The sequence below is a fragment of the Podarcis filfolensis genome (genome assembly GCF_964270895.1).
Source record: "Podarcis filfolensis genome assembly, chromosome: 5".
Lineage (NCBI taxonomy): Eukaryota > Metazoa > Chordata > Lepidosauria > Squamata > Lacertidae > Podarcis > Podarcis filfolensis.
The window spans coordinates 95898916-95919987 of NC_139608.1; the positions used below are offsets into that span (position 1 = coordinate 95898916).

Genomic DNA, 21072 nt, shown 5'->3' on the forward strand with positions numbered 1-21072 from the left:
GTTTGGTGGGTGGGTGGGCAGGTGAACGCCATGCTCGGAAGGGACTTTCCGCGTCCCTTTCTGTGGGGAGGGAGGAGGAGCGACGGCAGAAAGGGCGCCTCTGCTCACCGGCTCCCTCTCCTCCTTCCCAACACGTATACCCGGCGTATAAGACGACCCCCAACTTTTGGGGTGATTTTCCAGGGATAAAAAGTTGTCTTGTATTCCGGAACATACAGTACTAGACAAGACTCTGTGGGGGGGAAAGGGTAAAGGGGACCCCTGACCATTAGGTCCAGTCGTGACTGACTTTGGGGTTGCGGCGCTCATCGCGCTTTATTGGCCGAGGGAGCCGGCGTACAGCTTCTGGGTCATGTGGCCAGCATGACTAAGCTGCTTCTGGCGAATCAGAGCAGCGCACGGAAACGCCGTTTACCTTCCCGCCAGAGCAGTATCTATTTATCTACTTGCACTTTGATGTGCTTTCGAACTGCTAGGTGGGGAGGCTATGCCATAAACCCATTGCCATTACTACCAGCAGCCATCCTGCCAGGCCAGGCAGAAAAGAGCCTCTGGAGAAAATATCAAAGTCTGGTTGGAACATGTATCAGAACAATAAAATCCTGAATGGACATGAACTGACATACTCCCAATACAAGGTGTTGTGCAAGGGGCGAGACTATCTTGGAGTCTTGGAGACTTCTGGGAAAAAATATATAATGAACTCAAGAAGATTTTAAAATACACATTTAAAAAGAAACCAGAAGTTTTCTTATTAGGAATATTAGGAAATGAGATAAAAAGAAAAGATTATAATTTTTTTCAATATGCGGTGACGGCGGCAAGAATGTTAATAGCTCAGAAGTGGAAGCAACAGGAAATACCGACTGTAGAAGAATGGAGAACAAAATTATTAGATTATGCCGAGTTAGATAAATTGACAGGAAAGATTAGATACTCAAGAGACCAAAAATTCATTGAGGACTGGGGGAAATTCGTGGAATATCTGGAATGTATAAGTAATGGTCAGATAACGCTAAGGGGATTTAAAGAAGCACTGTGAAAAATTAAGGAATATTGTCTAAAGGGAATAAAAGCAAAGATATAAAGAATGTCAATATAAAACTAAGAAATGCGTAACCTAAATGATAGCTACGAATGATTTACGGAAAAACTGAAGGAAGTCTTGAAAAAGAACAAGATGTGAAATACCTGATGTGTACTAATTTGTTTATTATTTTTGATGTAAATTAATAAAAATTATCTCAAAAAAAAAGAGACTATCTTGGCATATGATGAAATGGTGCGTGGAAGCTTTTGCCAAAATACAATGGTTAGTCTTCAAGCTGCCACAAGTTTTTTTGTTGACTTTGCTGCAGCAGACTAACCCAGCCTCCCAGTTCAGAGGGTGTTGGAATCCTAGAAGCTAAGATCCAAAGTTGGGACAAGCACTCTTTGGTGAGAAAAACCAAGCAGAGATTTAAAGTGACATAATATGCAGCAAAGTAAAGAGTGGAAATATAGGCTGTTAGACCTTTAAAATATGCCCTTTCAGGGAGCCCCAAAATGTCCCGTTTCCAAGCTATCCCACTTCCCTAGCACAGAGATAGACCAATTCTTATTTTTGCAGTATTAGTGAGGGTAGCTCAGGTAAGTGCTGTATCTCTGAATCATCCACCTTGACGAGAGGACACCCAGACTCATCACCAAGTGCACCAACTATGATCACTCCTGGACAGGAATTGTCAAAGTGCATTGGTAACCTCAAGACTTCATTACTGCAATGTGTGCTGCAACGCCGGATCTAGGGCAATGCAGCCAGTTCCCCTGCAAAAAACAAACTATACATTCTAAAAAATAGACTAACATTGCATTTCACGGGTGATATTATTTCCACTGTACTTTCTCTTAAGTGAAGATGCACTTACATTACACTTCCTAAATAGGAACAGTTAGGCTGCACTCTTCAAATTATTCTTCCCCTTGACCTTTGCAGCCCTGATTTATTAGGTTATAAAAGTCTCACAGAATAAAATTACATTTCCCCAGATACTTTCCATACTGCAAGCAAGTGAACATAATTTACGATCCCTTGTACAAAGCTGATATTTAGATCCATCAGCACTGAAGCTGTGTACGTGCTGCTAAAATAGCCGGACACTTCCACAGTATACAATGCATAAGTTTTATAGGATGCCTCTGTCAATATAAATCATATTTTACTGATGGAGCGATAGCCCTGCTTCATCGTGCATTCTTTGCATGGGTGTCTGGTGCCTTCTGAAAGCACAAAATTCTAGCCTGTTTCCACTCAAGTTCTTCCACCTGTCAGCAGCTTTATACTCAACACATATGGAAGGCTCACATGTAAAAGACTTCTTCCAGTGAAGAAACAAAACAAAAAACAAAAAAAAGAGTGCTCTTCTTCTGCACAAATCCTCCCTATTTCTGACCTCTGGTGCGCTAAAAAGGATATGATAATGTGCAGTAAAATAATTATACAAAAATTAAGTTGGCTGCCTGACTAATTGGGAGCACAGTTTTAGCCAACTACATTTTAAAATCTAACTTATTGCAGTCCTGCTTTAACTACTTAACGAGTGCCTTCTACTGTCAAAAGGTGGTCTTTAAAAACATCCACTTGTTAATTCATCTAAAGGTAACAAAAAGGTGCAAACAAAACCCTGAGGAGCTTCTGGCAGTTCCCTCAGTGCGAGAAGCAAAGCTACAGGGAATCAGGCAGAGGGCCTTTTCGGTAGTGGCGCCCGCCCTGTGGAACGCCCTCCCTTCAGATGTGAAGGAAATAAGCAGCTATCCTATATTTAAAAGACATCTGAAGGCAGCCCTGTTTAGGGAAGTTTTTAATATTTAATGCTGTATTGTTTTTAACACTCGATTGGAAGCCGCCCAGAGTGACTGGGGAGACTCAGCCAGATGGGCGGGGTATAAATAATAAATTATTATTATTATTATCATCATCATCATCATCATCATCATCATCATCATCATCATCAAAGATCTCAGAAGGCAGGAAGGAATATGAGGGAATACAGTCTTTCCGATAGCTTGGACCTAAGCCATTTAGGGCTTTATAGGTCATAATCAGCACTTTGAATTGTGCCTGGAAAGAGGCCAATAGGCCAGTGAAGCTGTTGTAACAAAGGAGTCGTCTGCTCCCTATAACCAGCCCCATTCAACAATCTGGCCACAGCTCTTTGAGCTAGCTGAAGTTTCTGGCAGCCCCACGCAGAGCACATTACGGTAATCCAAACAGGATGTAGCTACGGCATGTGTCACTTTGGCCAAATCAGACATCTCTGTTTGAAACGAGTCTAGTTTTCAGTCATGATTAAAACCTCAGTCAGCCAATCCTTGGCAAGCGACACAAGGCAAAGGCTCAAACCCCACCCCATATTAAGAAAAATTGTCTGGGACTGAGGTCAGTATTTCCACACTTCTTCAGCTTTTCCTGGTGGAAAAACAGCATCAGAGTACAGCTACCATCCCACCAAGAAAAACCTTTAGTGTTACTTTATGGTTCACTAGAGGCAGAATCATAATACTTCAGGTGTTTTGGAAAACGCCTTGGCGACTTACGTTTTCTAATCCTCTAATAGAAATGCATTTAAATTGAACAAGTGAATGCTGAAATAAAGATTTTAACTGAATGTGAGATACAGACAATAATTCCCTTTTATATTGCTGTCATCTTTATTTATCATTCTCTCTGCTGGTGAACTTGAGTGACTGGGTGCCAGCAAGTCTGAAATAAACCAGGCCAAAGAGTTTCTACTGTGGAAGTTGAGCTAACAGAAGACGTAGTGAAACTGTTGGCCACAGATGTCTTCCTCCACACTAGGCTTCCCTGCACATGTGACTCACACCACCAACGTTTTCCTCTTAAACAGAACATCAGTGAAGAGAGGCTTTTTGCTTGGCTGGAGAGGGGGGGAAAAGCAGAAAGATTCTCAGAAAAGTCTCATATCGGAAGCCAGACCATTACGCATGGCTGATCAGATGCCATTGTGGATGCCACCACCCTCTGGGTATAGACACTGACATCCATGTCACCCTAAGATCAGTAGCAGTGTGCATGCAGGCACTGTTATCTTTGTGCACAACGTGTTGCCATGGGGGAGATCATGTGAGCTGCCTCAGTTAACACAGGAAGATAAGAAGAACCTGCTAGATCAGACCAGTGGAGCATCAATGCAGCATGCTGTTCTCACAGAGCACAACCAGCTGCCTGTGGGAATCCTTCGAGCAGGATCCAAGCACACAAGCACGCTCTCCTCCTGGGGTCCACAGCAAATGGTGCTTGGAAGCATTTCTAGCCCCATCCATAGTTCTCTCTTCCATTAATTTTTCCTATCCTGTTTGAAAGCCATCCACGTTGGCCATCACTACACTGCTTGAAGAATTACTTTATTTCTTGGGATATCCACAAGTTTTATTATGAGAGGGAGAAAAACATTTCTTTATCTGCTTTCTCCATGCCATTCATAATTTTATAAATTATATTACTTGCATTCTCTATAGATTAAAAAGTCTGAAAAGCTGGGGGGGCTCCTGTTGTTATTCTGTCTCTCACAGCTACAATAAACCTACCATTAAAATTATGGACTGGTCATTTCTTCGTCACAGGGCAAACGAGCAAATTTAGCAGGGGATCAAATACTTCCCCCCCTCACTGTATTTACCACACCTTCCAGCTGTTGATTGGAGAGACCTCAGCATTGACACGGAAGTCACCTCCAAACTGAGGAGATCCCAACCCCAAGACCACCTTGGTCAAGCAGTCAGCAGGGCAGTAGGATATCCCTGGAGCACAACCTTATGATCAAATAATAAATGTTGACTGTGACAGAAAGCCCATTTCTCTTCCTAGCTTCTGTAAAAACAAAACTTCTCCTCCTCTCCCAGCTGCACTTCAGTCATGCCTTGTTCGGAGCTGGACCATCCATGAGGTGGACTCAGGCAGCGGAATCCAAGGGGGGCTGCTATGGGGGCCGCCACTGCCACCGCAGAAGTGGGGGAAGCAGTGGTGGCTTCTAGCTTCTGAAGAGGCCCTGTGAGAGCCCCACAAGATTTAGCCAGAACCTGGAAGCTGTTTCTGCCACACAACCCTGGTAAGCAAGGCTTTGGCAGGGGCCCTTCCTGTTTCATCACAGGCAGGGAAATAGGGCAGGCCACCTCTGCCATGAACGCTGCACCGAGAAACCAGCTGGACCAGAGCTGGACTCTCTGACTCATCCAAATTTGTCTCTTATAATCAGGTCTCCTCCTTCCAGGATCAAGTCCCGGATTATTGTTGTTTTGTTAGTTGTCAACAAAATAGGGGGATGTAGGGAAGGAAGTGGCAAGTGAAGCAGTTGCAGTTTGGGGAAGCCGTCCGTTTCCCCTCTCTCCTGCGTGGTTTGACCTACAACAGGTCCCCTTGTCAGGATGTGTTTCCTATGCTGAGAAACTGTGCCACCCTCCACCTTCCCTGCCAATTATAGGCTTTGTTTGCCTGGCTGAATAAGTCTGGCCAGTACCAATACTGCCAATGTACACAGTCCAAATGAGTGCAGTTCCCTATTGCCTACACTAACTGGCAGCAGCCACCAAACTGACTGGGAGCAACCACCAGATGAAAATAGTTCAGTATTGACTACACTAACTGGGAACAACCTCTATATAAAAAAACACAGAGACAGTTCAGCCTCAGGATCCTCTGATTTATCAGTGAAATAAACCTCAACATGACACCTGTGTAATTGTCTCTTTGCCTGACTAAATAGCTGGGGGGGGGGGGGCTAGCTCTAAAGTGAATCAATTCTAAGCCATTCCTCTACCAAAAACTGACCCCCGTATATGCCGACACCAAACGCAAGGAATCGCAAGGTCCCCACAACAGCAGCCAGACACAAATAACGCACCTTTCCACCACTATCAGTACAATGAATGGGCTGGATCACTCGCTTCTCCGCACGGGCTTTAACTATTTGTGCAGCGTGTTATTAGTTACCTGCTTCTCTGTCTGCTAACTACCTAGCGAAGCCACAAGTTAAAATCCCTTGGCCCCCAATAAAATCAGCACTTGCCAGCCAAGCCAAGACTCTGGGAGGGGCGGAAAGGGGGTGCTGATGTGCCAGAAGGCTAGGCCCACGTGGGGGATCCGGGGGGCCTCTAGCTCCCACCAAGTGGTCCAACAGAATGGTGGAGAGGAAGGAGATCGAGGAAGAATGAACCGAGCCCACGACCCGGGATCAAGCCTCGCCCAAAGCGCAAACAAACGTGGAGCGAAATGGCACTCTAACCTGCGGCTCAACCTCTTCACACGCACGCGCGCAAAAAGAGGTGCGGTGGGGGGCAAATTGCCTTCAAACACTCGGCGTGGAGGAGGCAAGGGCCAAGATGAGCAAGTCGCCCAGACCTTCTGAAGCGCACAGACACAACCATAAGGCAGTCGGCTGGCAGAGAGAAAACCGGGACCTTAAGCTCAGGCGGGTCTGGGTAAAAGGCGGATCTACACGGATCCTCATGGATCCTCCACTTTTTTAAAAATAACTCCAACAAATGCAGTGTCAAATCACACCTAGAAGGCACACCTACAAACTGGACTATAAAAAATGTGGATCCAACACTTTGCCGCGCTGCAGCACCAAAAAAACATGGATCCGAGGCACGGATCCTCATGAATTCATATGATTTTTATATTGAAACAAAATAAAAATACTGTAGACCACATCTTAGTCTGTAGGCAGAACCAAAGAAATCACGCATCCACTGTTTCGTGGTGCCGCAGTGGCGCAAAAACATGGTTAAAAAACACGGATCCTCATGAATCCTCATGATTTTTGCACTAGATCAGCCCAAACTCACCGTCAAATTACACATCATGCCCAGGGGCACAGCCTGCACCACAAAAATCACGGATCAACAGCTTCCTGGCCATACCGTGGCCCAAAAACGTGGTTTTGAAGCACGGATGTTCATGGATCCTCACACTTTTTGCATTGGGCCACCCCTAAATCACTGTCAAATCACATATCATAGCCAGGGGCACAGCCTACACCACAAAAAACTCGGATCCACGCCTGCCTGGCCATACCGTGGCCCAAAAACGTGGTTCCGAAGCATGGATCCTCATGGATCCTCATGATTTTTGCAGAAGACCAGCCCAAAGTCACTATCAGATCAAACATCATGGCCAGGGGCACAGCATCTACCACAAAAATCACGGACCCATGGCTTCATGGTGAAACCGTGGCCGAAAAATGTGGTTCCGAACCACGGATCCTCACGGATCCTCACGCTTTTTGCATTGGGCCACCCCAAACTCACTGTCAAATCACACATCATGTCCATGGGCACAGCCTGCACCACAAAAAACTCGGATCCACGGCTTCCTGGCCATATTGTGGCCCAAAAATGTGGTTTTGAAGCACGGATCCTCATGGATCCTCACGCTTTTTGCATTAGGCCATATCTAAATCACAGTCAAATCACACATCATGGCCAGGGGCACAGCCTGCACCACAAAAAAACTGAGATCCACGGCTTCCTGGCCACTCCATGGCCCAAAAACGTGGTTTTGAATCACGGATCCTCACGGATGTGTTTCCAGAGAGTGGTAGGGGATGCTTTATCCCATGTTGATGGCCTTTCAGCTGATTCCCTGGTGGCCCGCTGGGATGTCGAGCCTACCAAGTGGCGATAGTGACGGCGAAGAAGACTTTCTTCACCGCCTCTATTGCATCTGCAGAAAATAGTAGCAGGAGACTCTTTCAGGTGGTTTGCAATTTAACGGAACCACCTTTACCACCGGGGCCTTGTAAAGACCCCAAGATCTCCTGCAACGATTTTTCAAATTTTTATGCAGATAAAGTTGCTAATATTCGGAAGGAAGTAGACACCACCGTGGGAGCAGGGTCGGGGCGGGAGAGTGCTAGAGCCCTGTTTGGTCAAGTTGCATGGAATCAATTTGAATCCGTTACCCCCAAGAATGTGGACAGGTTGCTCGGATGCGTGAAACCAACCACCTGTCTCCTTGATTCTTGCCCATCCTGGCTAATAAAAGCAAGCCGGGAAGGGTGGGTGATGGGCTCTGCGGGGTGGTGAATGCTTCCCTCTGTGAGGGGGCATTCCCAGACCTGCTGAAAGAGGCAGTCATTAAACCGCTTCTTAAAAAAACATCTTTAGACCCGGCCAGTATGGCCAACTATCACCCAGCCTCAAATCTTCCATTCTTGGGCAAGGTGATTGAGCGGGTGGTTGCTGAACAACTCCAGGCATGCCTGGAGGATGCAGACCATTTGGATCCCTTCCAATTGGGATTCAGGTCTCATCATGGGACTGAAACTGCCTTGGTCACGCTGGTTGATGATCTCTGGTGGGCTAGGGACAAAGGTGAGAGCTGTTTCCTAGTTCTGCTGGATCTCTCAGCGGCTTTTGATACAATCAATCATAACATCCTTCTGGACCGTCTAGAGGAGCTGGGAGCTGAGGGCACTGTTATACAGTGGTTCTGCTCCTTCCTCCTGGACTGTGTCCAGAAAGTGGTGGTGGGGGATGAGTGTTCAGACTTACTTGTGGTGTGCCTCGGGGTTCCGTCCTCCCCTCCATGCTTTTTAACATCTACATGAAGCTGCTGGGAGAGATCATCAGGGGGTTTGGGCTTGGTGTCCATCAATATGCGGATGATACCCAGCTCTACCTCTCTTTCAACTCAGAACCAGTGAAGGCGGTGAAGGTCCTGTGTGAGTGCTTGGAGGCGGTTGGAGGATGGATGGCAGCTAATGGATTGAGGTTGAATCCTGACAATATGGAAGTTCTGTTCTTGGGGGACAGGGGGTGGGCTGGTGTGAAGGACTCCCTGGTCCTGAATGGGGTAACTGTGCCCCTGAAGGACCAGGTGCGCAGCCTGGGAGTCATTTTGGACTCACAGCTGTCCATGGATGCACAGGTCAATTCTGTATCCAGGGCAGCTGTCTACCAGCTCCATCTGGTATGCAGGCTGAGACCCTACCTGCCCGGAGACTGTCTCACTAGAGTGGTGCATGCTCTTGTTATCTTCCGCTTCGACTACTGCAATGTGCTCTACGTGGGGCTACCTTTGAAGGTGACCCGGAAACTACAACTAATCCAGAATGCGGCAGCTAGTCTGGTGACTGGGAGTGGCCACCAAGACCATATAACACATGTCCTGAAAGACTTACATTGGCTCCCAGTATGTTTCCAAGCACCATTCAAAGTGTTGGTGCTGACCTTTAAAGCCCTAAATGGCCTCGGCCCAGTAGACCTGAAGGAGCATCTCCACCCCCATCGTTCTGCCCAGACACTGATGTCCAGCACCAAGGGCCTTCTGGTGGTTCCCTCACTGCGAGAAGCAAAGCGACAAGGAACCAGGCAGAGGGCCTTCTTGGTAGTGGCGCCCGCCCTGTGGAATGTCCTCCCATTAAATGTCAAAGAGATAAACAACTACCTGACATTTAGAAGACATCTGACGGCAGCCCTGTTTAGGGACGTTTTTAATGTGTGACTTTTTAATGTATTTTTATTTCATTTTTTTTTTAAGCCACCCAGAGTGGCTGGGGAAACCCAGCCAGATGGGCAGGGTACGAATATAGTAGTAGTAGTAGTAGTAGTAGTAGTAGTAGTAGTAGTACTTTGTAGGATTTGATAATCTTTATAGGTCTTTTAAATTTCTAATCTATCTATCTATCTATCTATCTATCCCCTCCCCCTTTTCCCTTTCTGTACTTCCCTATCCTTATAAAATTGAATATATATATATTTTTAAAATTTACGGCTCCACAGTTTTCTGGGTCGCCCCATATTCATTACCCAACCACCTATGCTGCTCATGGCCAGATCACTTTGGGGCACTGCCATGCTGTAAAAAGATTCTCATGAAGCACAGATCCCCATGGATCCTTAGGTTTTTTATGTTTGGTCACCCTGAAATCACTATCAAATCACACATGATTTGAACAGAATGAACCACAAAAACCACAGAGCACAGCCAAGGAACAAACACTATATTAAATACTTTAATCCTCATGGATCGGCATGATTGTTAAATGGACTCCACCAAATTATATTGTAAGATCACACCAATGTCCATGGAATGACTGAAATACAAATGCTATCTGAAATGGTTCTGCATTAGCAAGAACATTGAATTAAAATGACATTCATATTCATAGTTTCCACTGTGAAGAACAGCACCTGGAAATTTTTGACGCTGCTAAACCTCAAGAATATCCAAGGCAGAGATTGTGATGATCTTACCTGTGAATGTAGATTATCAAACCAACTAGATGGAGACCACCAAAGTAACCATGAAAAACAATCACCTGTCTTGCGTCAATTCAGCTACAAATGGTTTTGGGACAAAAGTTGGTTGCTTTGCGGGGGTGGTAATATAAATGGAGGTTTAACTGCAAGTCTTCTTGCCAACAGATTTTGTCAGTGCAAACTTTGAAATAGGGGGTCTCCAACGTGGTGCCCATGGGCATCATGGTGCCTGCTAACAGCTTTCCTGGAGTCCACCACGTGTTTTTAGAAAAAGAACAGGATTAGTGGTGAATTGTGCCCAGCATGACTTCAGGTTGTTCATAGTACATTTGATTGACTGCAGGGGCATACGAAGGGGCAGCGGGGTGATGGTGCCCCGGGGTGCCATGCTGGGGGGAGAGTGACAGTACGGTCGCTGTACTGGCTGCCGCTTGTGCGGCGTCCGTGTGGGCTGCTGCTCTTGCGGCAACTGTACAGGCAGCCCCTCTCACAGTGACCGTATGGGCCATACGGGCAGCTGCTCTCGCGGCGACTGTACAGGCTGCTGCTCGCAGTACAGGCAGCCCCTCTCACGGCAGCCGTACAGGCTGTATGGGCAGCTGCTCTCCTGGTGACCATACGGGCTGCCGCACACGCGGCATCCATACGGGCTGCCATGCATGCACAGTCCGTACAGGACATTGTGTGTGCACCCATCATCCAGGACTTGTTACCATATTATAGCTGCCACAAAATCTATCGGCATGCCACCAGAACCAGGGAAGCCTAGGGGGGCCACCAGGTGGCGCATTGGAAGATGGCCGACAATAACATCTCTCCAACCCACACGAGGTAATTAAGAGGCTGCTATGGGAAGTATGCAGTCTTCCCCCCCCCCCAAGGATATGGGGGGGACTGCCTTGCCAGCGGTGGCCACAATGCACCCCCTGATTCGAGAGAAGGGGGTGCCACCAGGTCACTTGGCACCAGCCCTCGGTGAAGTCGGCTCTTCCCGGACACCGTCTCCAATCTGCGCGTGCTGGTTCGCTTTAACTCGAAAATACCATTGGAAATATATAATTGGAAGATGTTAAAGCACATACGTCAAGCAAAAGTCGGTCAGAAGATAAGACTGCTGATTAATGGATCTCTGGGATCGGAGCGGCGGACGAAGACAAATAAATCAAGCGATGAAGCGCTATTAAGAGATTGGTATGTCTGGAGCGAAGAAGGGGGGTGGAGGAAAAAACTTTTCTTTTCTTTGCCTTATGTGAGTAATAATAACCCTCCACCCCAAAGAAAGAAGAACTGCCGTATTTTATTACACAAGCAGGAATTTAAAAACTGTGTGGGATGAATTAATGATGAATGAAGAGAGGATTGGTAAAGATCGGAGAATGGAAAAATTTCATGACGCAGTTTTAAAATGGCGTCACGCAAGACAGGCTTGTTTAAGAAAGACGGGGGGAGGAGAACCAGGACCATTTGAAAGTGAACGATGATTGGAATTTAATCTTAACCTGGCAGAGCCCTCTATGATCTATGATATATTTTACAAGCCTGGGAAAACAAAAGGGCAGACCGAAGATAAACTTTCGAAGGAGGAGGGGAATGGCGGCTGTCCCTATGAGATATGACTTGTGGAGTGTGTAAAACCCACACAGACGATGTCTGCTTTCAACCTGCCTGTGAAGATTATCAGAGATCGCTAAGAAAAGAATATATGACAACAACAAGAAGATGAAGAAAGTAATAAAGAGACTATCTGGATAGAACTGGTTAGAACTGTTTAATTAAAGCAGTAATAGAAGTGATGTTTGGATCCTTGTCCGGAGCTTGATGTATGGGTACTCCCAACAAAATTGAAAAATTTGGCTGTATAATTTGGAATTAATGTGATTTGAAATAATGTGATATGATTGGCCTGTTAATAAAAATTATGTTTAAAAAAAAGAACCAGGGAAGCCTTGCCAGTTGCAGCTCACACAGTTGAAGTGAAATAAAAGACAGAAGAGTAGATCGGGAAGAAAGTTCCCCAGACTGCATGAAAAGATAACAGTAGCTCCAGCATCTGATTCAGTGCAGGCTGCTGAGGGGTTTGACTCCTTAAGATCACCAACTGACTATGAGACACCTGGAAAGCACTCAGCCTCAGATGACCTCCACTCCAAAAAGTGGGAAAGAGGATTTAACAGTGACCAATATTGATTCTTTTGATAGCAGCCCCATATTCTCAACACAAAGTGAGAAGTGTTTGGACAAATCACTGATTTGTACATCAATTACAATTTATTTTACAATTTATTTATTTACGGCTATTAGCCCATAAAATATGTACAAACATAAAAACACAGGGACATAAAAACAGATATATCCGACAACAGAAGGTGAACAGATTTGTACATCAGTTCCCCCATGGCACAACTGTACCTTCCCCACACTCAGTCTACAAACCATGGGACTTGTGGGTTCAGTTGGCAACATCTGTGTGTATGACTATGACATAAACACACTGAAAGGATCAAACTGGATAAATGATTGCATAATAGATGCCTTTCTTGCTTCCAGGGTGATCATGGCCAAAGAGCTAGGTCACGATGGAACAATTTTCCCACTTACTGTACTTGCCACTTCATGCAGATATGTCAAAGATTGCCAGTGCAAGCTCTGAAGAACTGTTTGAGATTTGGAGTGCTAAAGAAAGATGTTTTGATTATTCCAGTAAATGACAGAGAAGTCTACTGGATACTGATAGTAATCATTTTTAAAAAGCAGACCATGCTCTATCTAGATTCCAAACATGGATTGAACCACTCTGTGATTGATGCAATAACATGCTTCTTAGCATGTCTGTATGAGATGGATTCAAAATATCCCTATAGTTTTGCGGCTGGTCATTTTTTGCACCAACTGATATACCCAGGCAAGGTAATTCCAGTGACTACGGTCCTTTCACATGTACCATTGCCCATCTGATTGCTTCTGCTGCCCAATTACAGTTCATACAAAAGGATATGGCTGCCATTAGACCCTGGATTGCAAAAGAAATAATACAGTACTGTGGGAAAACCTATTTTGAAGGACAAGACAAATATTTTCAAGGGGAAATTGATGCTGTTCCTCCCAAGAAGAGACAAATCTTAAACGAGAGTTACATTACTGTGTCTCGATCATGCCCAGAGGGATGGAAGGATACACTAACCTATTGCTCAGATATTTTACCTTCCTTGTTTGAAGGCTGCTGGTGACTATGTTTCTTGAAGGAAGGGTGCAGGAGGCCCAGTGGTGACCTAACTATGGTTCACTGTGAAGGAAACTGCAAGGACTGGTACCACTGCTTTCGCATAGGCATTGATTCAAAAGATCTTCCAGAGGTTTTCGTGTGTCCAGACTGTCAATCCACTGTGGCCAAATAGATTTTGAAACTGCGAACTGTCGTATTCCACAGGTTGGTATAATACAGCAAAATCCAAACATATAGTTTTCATCATCATGGCAGGGATGGTCCTTTTCCATAGAATTCTTATTTATGGAGTTAGTTTTTATATCCTGCTTTTCTCTACTTGAAGGAGTCTCAAAGTGGCTAAAAATCTCCTTTCCCTTCCACCCCCACAACAGACACCTTGTGTGGTAGGTGGGGCTGAGAGAGTTCAGAGAGAAGTGTGACTGGCTCAAGGTCACCCAGCAGCTACATGTGGAGGAGCGGGGAAGCGAACCCAGCTCACCAGATTAGAGTCCACCGCTCTTAACCACTACACCACAGAAACGTATCTCTTAAAACTCTGGAGCAAGCTGTTCAGTTCAGCCTCATAGTGATACTGATTTGCGGAGGGAAGGTTGGTGATGAGCAAGATCTGTTCCCATTTCCCAACACAGAGACCATAGAGCAGTTTCTTTTGGGGGCTGAACCTGCAGAGTGTTTCTGTTCAGAATTTCTGTGGCAGAAATTGGCTAAGTGCCTTTATAAACATTCAGCTTCTCAAATTGAACCCCATCATGAAACTTTCCGGTGTAGCTGTTGGAGGTGGAGGGCAGAGAAGGTGCTAGTCCTTACCTCCCTCCTCCCAGCCCCATGATCAGTTGCCCAATGGGCTGAATTTCAGGGCTTTTGCATGTAAAGGGCAAGCTTGTTCTTTACTTGTTTAGATCTTTAAACTTGGGAACAGATATCTTGCTCCATGACCAAAATGACCAAAAGGGTCAGCTTCTAGAGGACTGGAAAGATCATGATTGTACTTCCCCTACCCTCAGCCCTAAACCTGTTGAGTATTTTTTGTTATGAGACTGAGTGTTTGGGGCTGATGCTGTAGCATTCTTGTCTGGGGGCTTGATGGAAAAACAGAAAAGTGTCCCTCACCTAACTCTCCAATGCCCTTCAACAAGAATGCTGTAGGAAATATTGCTAAGCCCAAAGGGAGGCAAGAATTTGCTTCAGCTCACCTTGTTAATGGCAGAGCAAAAGCTATGCGTGTGTCATTCTCAATCAGTCAACTTTCAGGACTGATTTTAGAACCCCATCATGCAAACATGACTATCCACACAGGGACCATCTATTTTTATTTTTTTCTGATACTGGATTTTAAGTTACAGATACATCTTTTAAAACAGCTGTCAGTATATCACACTGTATTCCACTTGCCTTCCAAAGGAACACGTGGCTCTCCCCACATAGCGGGTTAGGTTGAGACTGCTGATCCAAAGTGATCAGTAATTTTTACGGTAATTACAATCCTGCTTTCCCTTGTACCAGCTTACCTTGACTTCAGTAAGGCCTTTAGAAAAGGTCCCTCATGATATTATTGCAAAAAAACTAGTAAAATGTGGGCTAGACAAAGCTACTGTTAGGTGGATTTGTAACTGGTTGACGGGCTGAACCCAAAGAGTGCTCATCAGTGGCTCACCTTCATCCTGGGAAAAAATGACTATTGGGGTTCCACAAGGTTCTGTCCTGGGCCTGGTGCTATTCAATATTTTTATAAATGATTTTGATGATGGAATAGAGGGCGTGCTAATCAAATTTGCAAATGACTGCAAACTGGGAGGGGTTGCTAATACACCAGAGGACAGGGTCAGAATTCAAAATGACCTGAATAGCCTAGAGAGCTGGGCCAAAACCAACAATATGGAGTTCAATAGGGAGAAATGTAAGGTACTACACCTGGATAGAAAAAATGAAATGCACAGGTGGGGGACACTTGGCTTGACAACAGTACCTGTGAAAGGGATCTGGGAGTCTTAGCCGACCACAAGCTGAATATGAGTCAACAGTGTGATGTGGCAGCTAAGAACGCCAGTGCAATTCTGGGCTGCATCAATAGGAGTATAGTGTCCAGATCAAGTGAAGGAATGCCACCTGTAATGGTTATATGGGGTTGCTCGTGCGTAAGTTGCCGCCACTCCTGGCTAGGTTGCCTGGTTAAACCTTTTCCTGGCTGGACAGCCCTTCACTTCGTGGCTGTTTCAGTCGCTAGCAGAATCCGTCAGTGGGCGTTTCTTGAACTTCTTCCAGCAAAGAAGTTCTTTGACGCCAAGTCTACGCCTACTTTCCCTGCGCGGAAGTTTTCTGCGCAGGGTGGGTGTGGGTAGCGGAGGACCTGTGCTCTCCCCGCTGGTCTCCGGCGAAGAGTCCTGGAGCCCCCTCTCCAATTCCCCCATCCGCCCTCCTTTATCCCTGGTGTTACGCTGATTTCCTTCCCCAGCCGATGAGTTCCCTCTCTCCCTGCTGGGCCCTTCTCCGGCATCGCTTGGGAGCCTTGCCTCCACTTCTGGCTCTGATGTCAGTTCCCTGACAGCCACCACACTATTCTGGTTGGTCAGACCACACCTGAAATACTGTGTCCAGTTGAAGAAGGATATTGTCAAGTTGGAGCATGTCCAGAGGAGGGTGACCAAAATGTAAAAGGTCTGGAATCCAAGCCCTACGAGGAGAGACTTAGGGAGCTGGATTTGTTTAATCTAGAGAAGAGAAGATTAAGGAATGACATGATAGCCATGTTTAAATATTTGAAGGGATGTCATGTTGAAGAGGGAGCAAGCTTGTTTTCTGCTGTTCTAGAGACTAGGATGCAGAATAATGGATTCAAACTTTGGGAAAAGAGTTACAGATAGGTAGCCGTGTTGGTCTGCCATAGTCAAAACAATTTTTTTTTTTTCTTTCCAGTAGCACCTTAAAGACCAACTAAGTTAGTTCTTGGTATGAGCTTTCATGTGCATGCACACTTCTTCAGATACACTGAAACAGAAGTTGCCAGATCCTTCTATATAGTGAGAAGGTGGGGAGGGGTATTACTCAGAAGGGTGGTGAGAATGGGTGATTGGCAGATAGCTGTGATGAGCCTGTTGACGACTCTTAAGGACTGCAATAGGTGGAAAAGAGATTCCACCTGGGCGCGGTAGTCCAGTCAGGGAAAAAGGGAGGCATACTATGTTTAGGGCACCGTTTCCAGCCCCTTCCCCTTTTCTGGGTGAGCATAGTGGATCCTAAAAAGGGCTGCTCAGTCATGGATACAGCTGCTGAGCTGCTCAACTGCCTCATTCCTTGAGTCAGAACGACTGACCGTCCATGTGTCGGTTCATGACTAGGGACTTCACATTCCTGCCCCTGTAGCCATTTAGTGATGGCCATGGGGGGAGGGTTTGGGGGGGTTGGGTTGGGTTTTTGGAAGACGCCTGTGCGTGAATTTGTTTTATGTGTGTAGATCAGTGCACGCTGACCAATGCACAGCCTTCGCAGTAGGGCTCTGTTCTGATGGCATAAGTAGTCACGACGAACTGGTGGATCCTATCTGCTGCAGCCTTCATCCCCCTTCAGAGCTGTTATAACACACTGCTTGTTATCACCCACCTGTTCTGCCGCTGAGGACTTCTTGGATCATTCTTTGTCTAGCTCCTTCCCTGTTATGTACTAAGCTTGGATCCTAGAACAATAGGCAAGTAGGATCCTAGAATGCAAGAACTGATTGGCTTGCAGGAAAAGACCAATCAGGATCCAGGAGGGAAGCAGAATCAGCCAGTCAGACGGGACTCATTGTGTAAATAATGTATATAAAAGCCTGAGGTTTGGGGGGGAATTCAGTCACTGTTTTACAAGCTGCAATAAAGAGCATGAAATCACTACAGAACTCTGAGCATATTTAATTTTCTTAGACCTTACCGCCTTGGGTGACCCTGCTGGGAGTACGAGATTCCCAACGGCTTCGCTCACAAGGGTCATAGGAATGTGCAAGCCCACTCACCATGACAAGTGAGAGAACTGAGATAGATTGCACTGAGCCCTGGTCTCATTAGACAAAGCGTTCCGCCAAAAAGGCTCTGGCTCTGGTTGAGGACAGCTGGATATGTTATGGGCCAGGGACCACCAGTAGGTTGCTGTTAGATGAGCGTCACACTCATGGGGGGTGTATTGGAAGATAATTCCCACAGATAAGAAAGGTCACAGACTGTTTAGGGCTTTAAAGATTAGCACCAAAACATTGAACCTGATTCGATACTCCACCTGGAGCCAATCCAGCTGATGAACAACCAACTGAATGTGGGCTCTCCACAAAGTCCAAGTAAGAACTCATGCATCTGCATTTTAGACCATATGGAGTTTCTGGAGCAGTCTCAAGGGTAGCCCTGCATCTCTCTCACTCTCACTCTCTATCACATTTATACCCTGCACTCCCCAGCTCAGGTGTACAGCAAGTTAAAGTAGTCTAGTCTGCAGGTGACTACTGCATGGATCACCATGGCTAGGTTGGAAAGGGACAGGTACAGTACCGATTGCCTAACCTGACATAGATTCAAAAATTCCAGTTTGGCTACATTTGTGGCCAATGCCTCCATAGAGACAGAAGCATCCAGGATCACAAAGGGACTCCTGATGGCAGCTACAGGTGACTATTGCGCCCCATGAAGAGCTGGGAGCTGGCAAACTGAACTGAAATAATTCTGGCCCAGCCATTGGGCGCCCATCTTTAATGGATAGAGATTCAGCTGACTCCGTTTCCTCCATCCAGACACACCCACCTAAAAATTGGCCAATATATCCAGGGTAGCATCTGGCCAGGGCCATGAAGCAGTAGATCCATGATGTTTGTGGTCAGATCTGTGGTTATGTACAAGATATTTGAATAAAGGGTGAATTTGGGGTTCCCCAATGCAAAAAGTGTGATGATCCATGAGGATCCGTGCTTCAAAACCATGTTTTTGGGCCATGGAGTGGCCAGGAAGCCATGGATCCGTGATTTTTGTGTTGCATGCTGTGCCCCTGGCCATGATGTTTGATCTGATGATGACTTTGGGCTGATCTTGTGCAAAAATCATGAGGATCCATGAGGATCCGTGCTTCAAAACCACGTTTTTGGGCCATGGTGTGGCCAGGATGTTGTGGATCCGTGATTTTTGTGTTGCAGGCTGTGCCCCTGGCTACGACGTGTGATCTGACGGTGCGTTTGGGTTGGCCCAATACGAAAAGCGTGAGGATCCATGAGGATCCGTGATTCAAAACCACGTTTTTGGGCCACGGAGTGGCCAGGAAGCCATGCATCCGTGATTTTCATGGTGCAGGCTGTGCCCCTGGAGATGATGTGTGATTTAACGGTGAGTTTGGGTTGGCCCAATACGAAAAGCATGAGGATCCATGAGGATCCGTTCTTCAAAACCACGTTTTTGGGCCATGCCGTTGCCAGATAACCGTGGATCCTAGTTTTCTGTGGTGCAGGCTGTGCCCCTGGACACGATGTGTGATTTGACAGTGTATTTGGGGTGGCCCAATGCAAACAGCGTTAGGATCCATGAGGATCCGACCTTCAAAACCACGTTTTGGGGCTATGGAGTTGCCAGGAAGCCGTGGATCCGAGTTATTTGTGGTGCAGGCTGTGCCCCTGGCTACGATGTGTGATTTGACAGTGAGTTTCGGGTGGCCCAATGCGAAAAGCATAAGGATTCATGAGGATCCGTGCTTCAAAACCACGTTTTTGGGTCACGGTATGGCCAAGAAGCCGTGGATCCGAGTTTTTTGTGGTGCAGGCTGTGCCCATGGACATGATGTGTGATTTGACAGTGAGTTTGGGGTGGCCCAATGCAAAAACTGTGAGGATCCGTGAGGATCCATGCTTTGAAACCACGTTTTTGGGCCATGGTATGGCCAGGAAACCGTGGATCTCAGTTTTTTGTGGTGCAGTCTGTGCTCCTGGCTATGATGTGTGATTTGACAGTGATTTTGGGTTGGCCCAATGCAAAAAGCGTTAGGATCCATGAGGATCCGTGGTTCGGAACCACGTTTTTGGGCCACGGTATGGCCAGGCAGGCGTGGATCCATGATTTTTGTGTTGCATGCTGTGCCCCTGGCCATGATGTTTGATCTGATGATGACTTTGGGCTGATCTTGTGCAAAAATCATGAGGATCCATGAGGATCCGTGGTTCGGAACCATGTTTTTGGGCCACAGTATGGCCAGGCAGGCGTGGATCCATGATTTTTGTGGTGGATGCTGTGCCCCTGGCCATGATGTTTGATCTGATGGTGACTTTGGGCTGGTCTTGTGCAAAAATCATGAGGATCCATGAAGATCCGTGCTTCAAAACCACGTTTTTGGGCCACGGTATGGCCAGGAAGCCGTGGATCCGTGATTTTTGTGGTGGATGCTGTGCCCCTGGCCATGATGTTTGATCTGATGGTGACTTTGGGCTGGTCTTCTGCAAAAATCATGAGGATCCATGAGGATCCATGCTTCAAAACCATGTTTTTGGGCCACGGTATGGCCAGGCAGACGTGGATCCGTGATTTTTGTGGTAGATGCTGTGCCCCTGGCCATGATGTTTGATCTGATGGTGACTTTGGGCTGGTCTTGTGCAAAAATCATGAGGATCCATGAAGATCCGTGCTTCAAAACCACGTTTTTGGGCCACGGTATGGCCAGGAAGCCGTGGATCCGTGATTTTTGTGGTGGATGCTGTGCCCCTGGCCATGATGTTTGATCTGATGGTGACTTTGGGCTGGTCTTCTGCAAAAAGCGTGAGGATCCATGAGGATCCGTGGTTCGGAACCACGTTTTTGGGCCACGGTATGGCCAGGAAGCCGTGGATCCGTGATTTTTGTGGTGGATGCTGTGCCCCTGGCCATGATGTTTGATCTGATGGTGACTTTGAGCTGGTCTTGTGCAAAAATCATGAGGATCCATGAGGATCCGTGTTTTTTAACCATGTTTTTGCGCCCCTGCGGCCCCACGAAATAGTGGATGCATGATTTTTTTGATGCTGTCTACAGAGTAAGACATGGTCTACAGTATCATGGTGGTTTTATTTAATTTGAATGAAAAAATCATATGAATTCACGAGGATCCATCTAGATCTGCCTTTTACCTTTTTCCACCCGGGATCAAGCCTCGCCCAAAGCGCAAACAAACGTGGAGCGAAATGGCACTCTAACCTGCGGCTCAACCTCTTCACACGCGCGCGCGCAAAAAGAGGTGCGGTGGGGGGCAAACTGCCTTCAAACACTCGGCGTGGAGGAGGCAAGGGCCAAGATGAGCAAGTCCCCCAGACCTTCTGAAGCGCACAGACACAACCATAAGGCAGTCGGCTGGCAGAGAGAAAACCGGGACCTTAAGCTCAGGCACACAGGTGCAGCAAGCTGGCGCAAGGAGAAGCGATGCGAGGAAGAAGAAGGCGCAAAAAAGCAAGCGCACTCGCGCGCGCCGAGCATCGCATGTTCTCCAGGACCCAATGCAGAGAGGCACCGCCAAGCAGCAAAAGACCCGCGACCCCAGGGCAGGGGTGGGACGGAGGGCGCGCGGAGGAAGGGGCCGGGGAGCCGCCCTGGCGCACGAAGAAGGCGCCTCGGAAT

The 21072-nt window shown here is 46.7% G+C and overlaps 1 protein-coding gene and 1 long non-coding RNA gene across 6 annotated transcripts in view; both read right to left on the reverse strand.

The window, feature by feature from the left end:
- LOC310763617 overlaps positions 1-21072 on the reverse strand; it is a 288221-nt gene that overhangs the window by 265399 nt on the left and 1750 nt on the right. The window lies entirely within an intron of this gene.
- Positions 1-21072, reverse strand: part of A4GALT (alpha 1,4-galactosyltransferase (P1PK blood group)) — a 61773-nt gene that overhangs the window by 34548 nt on the left and 6153 nt on the right. The window lies entirely within an intron of this gene.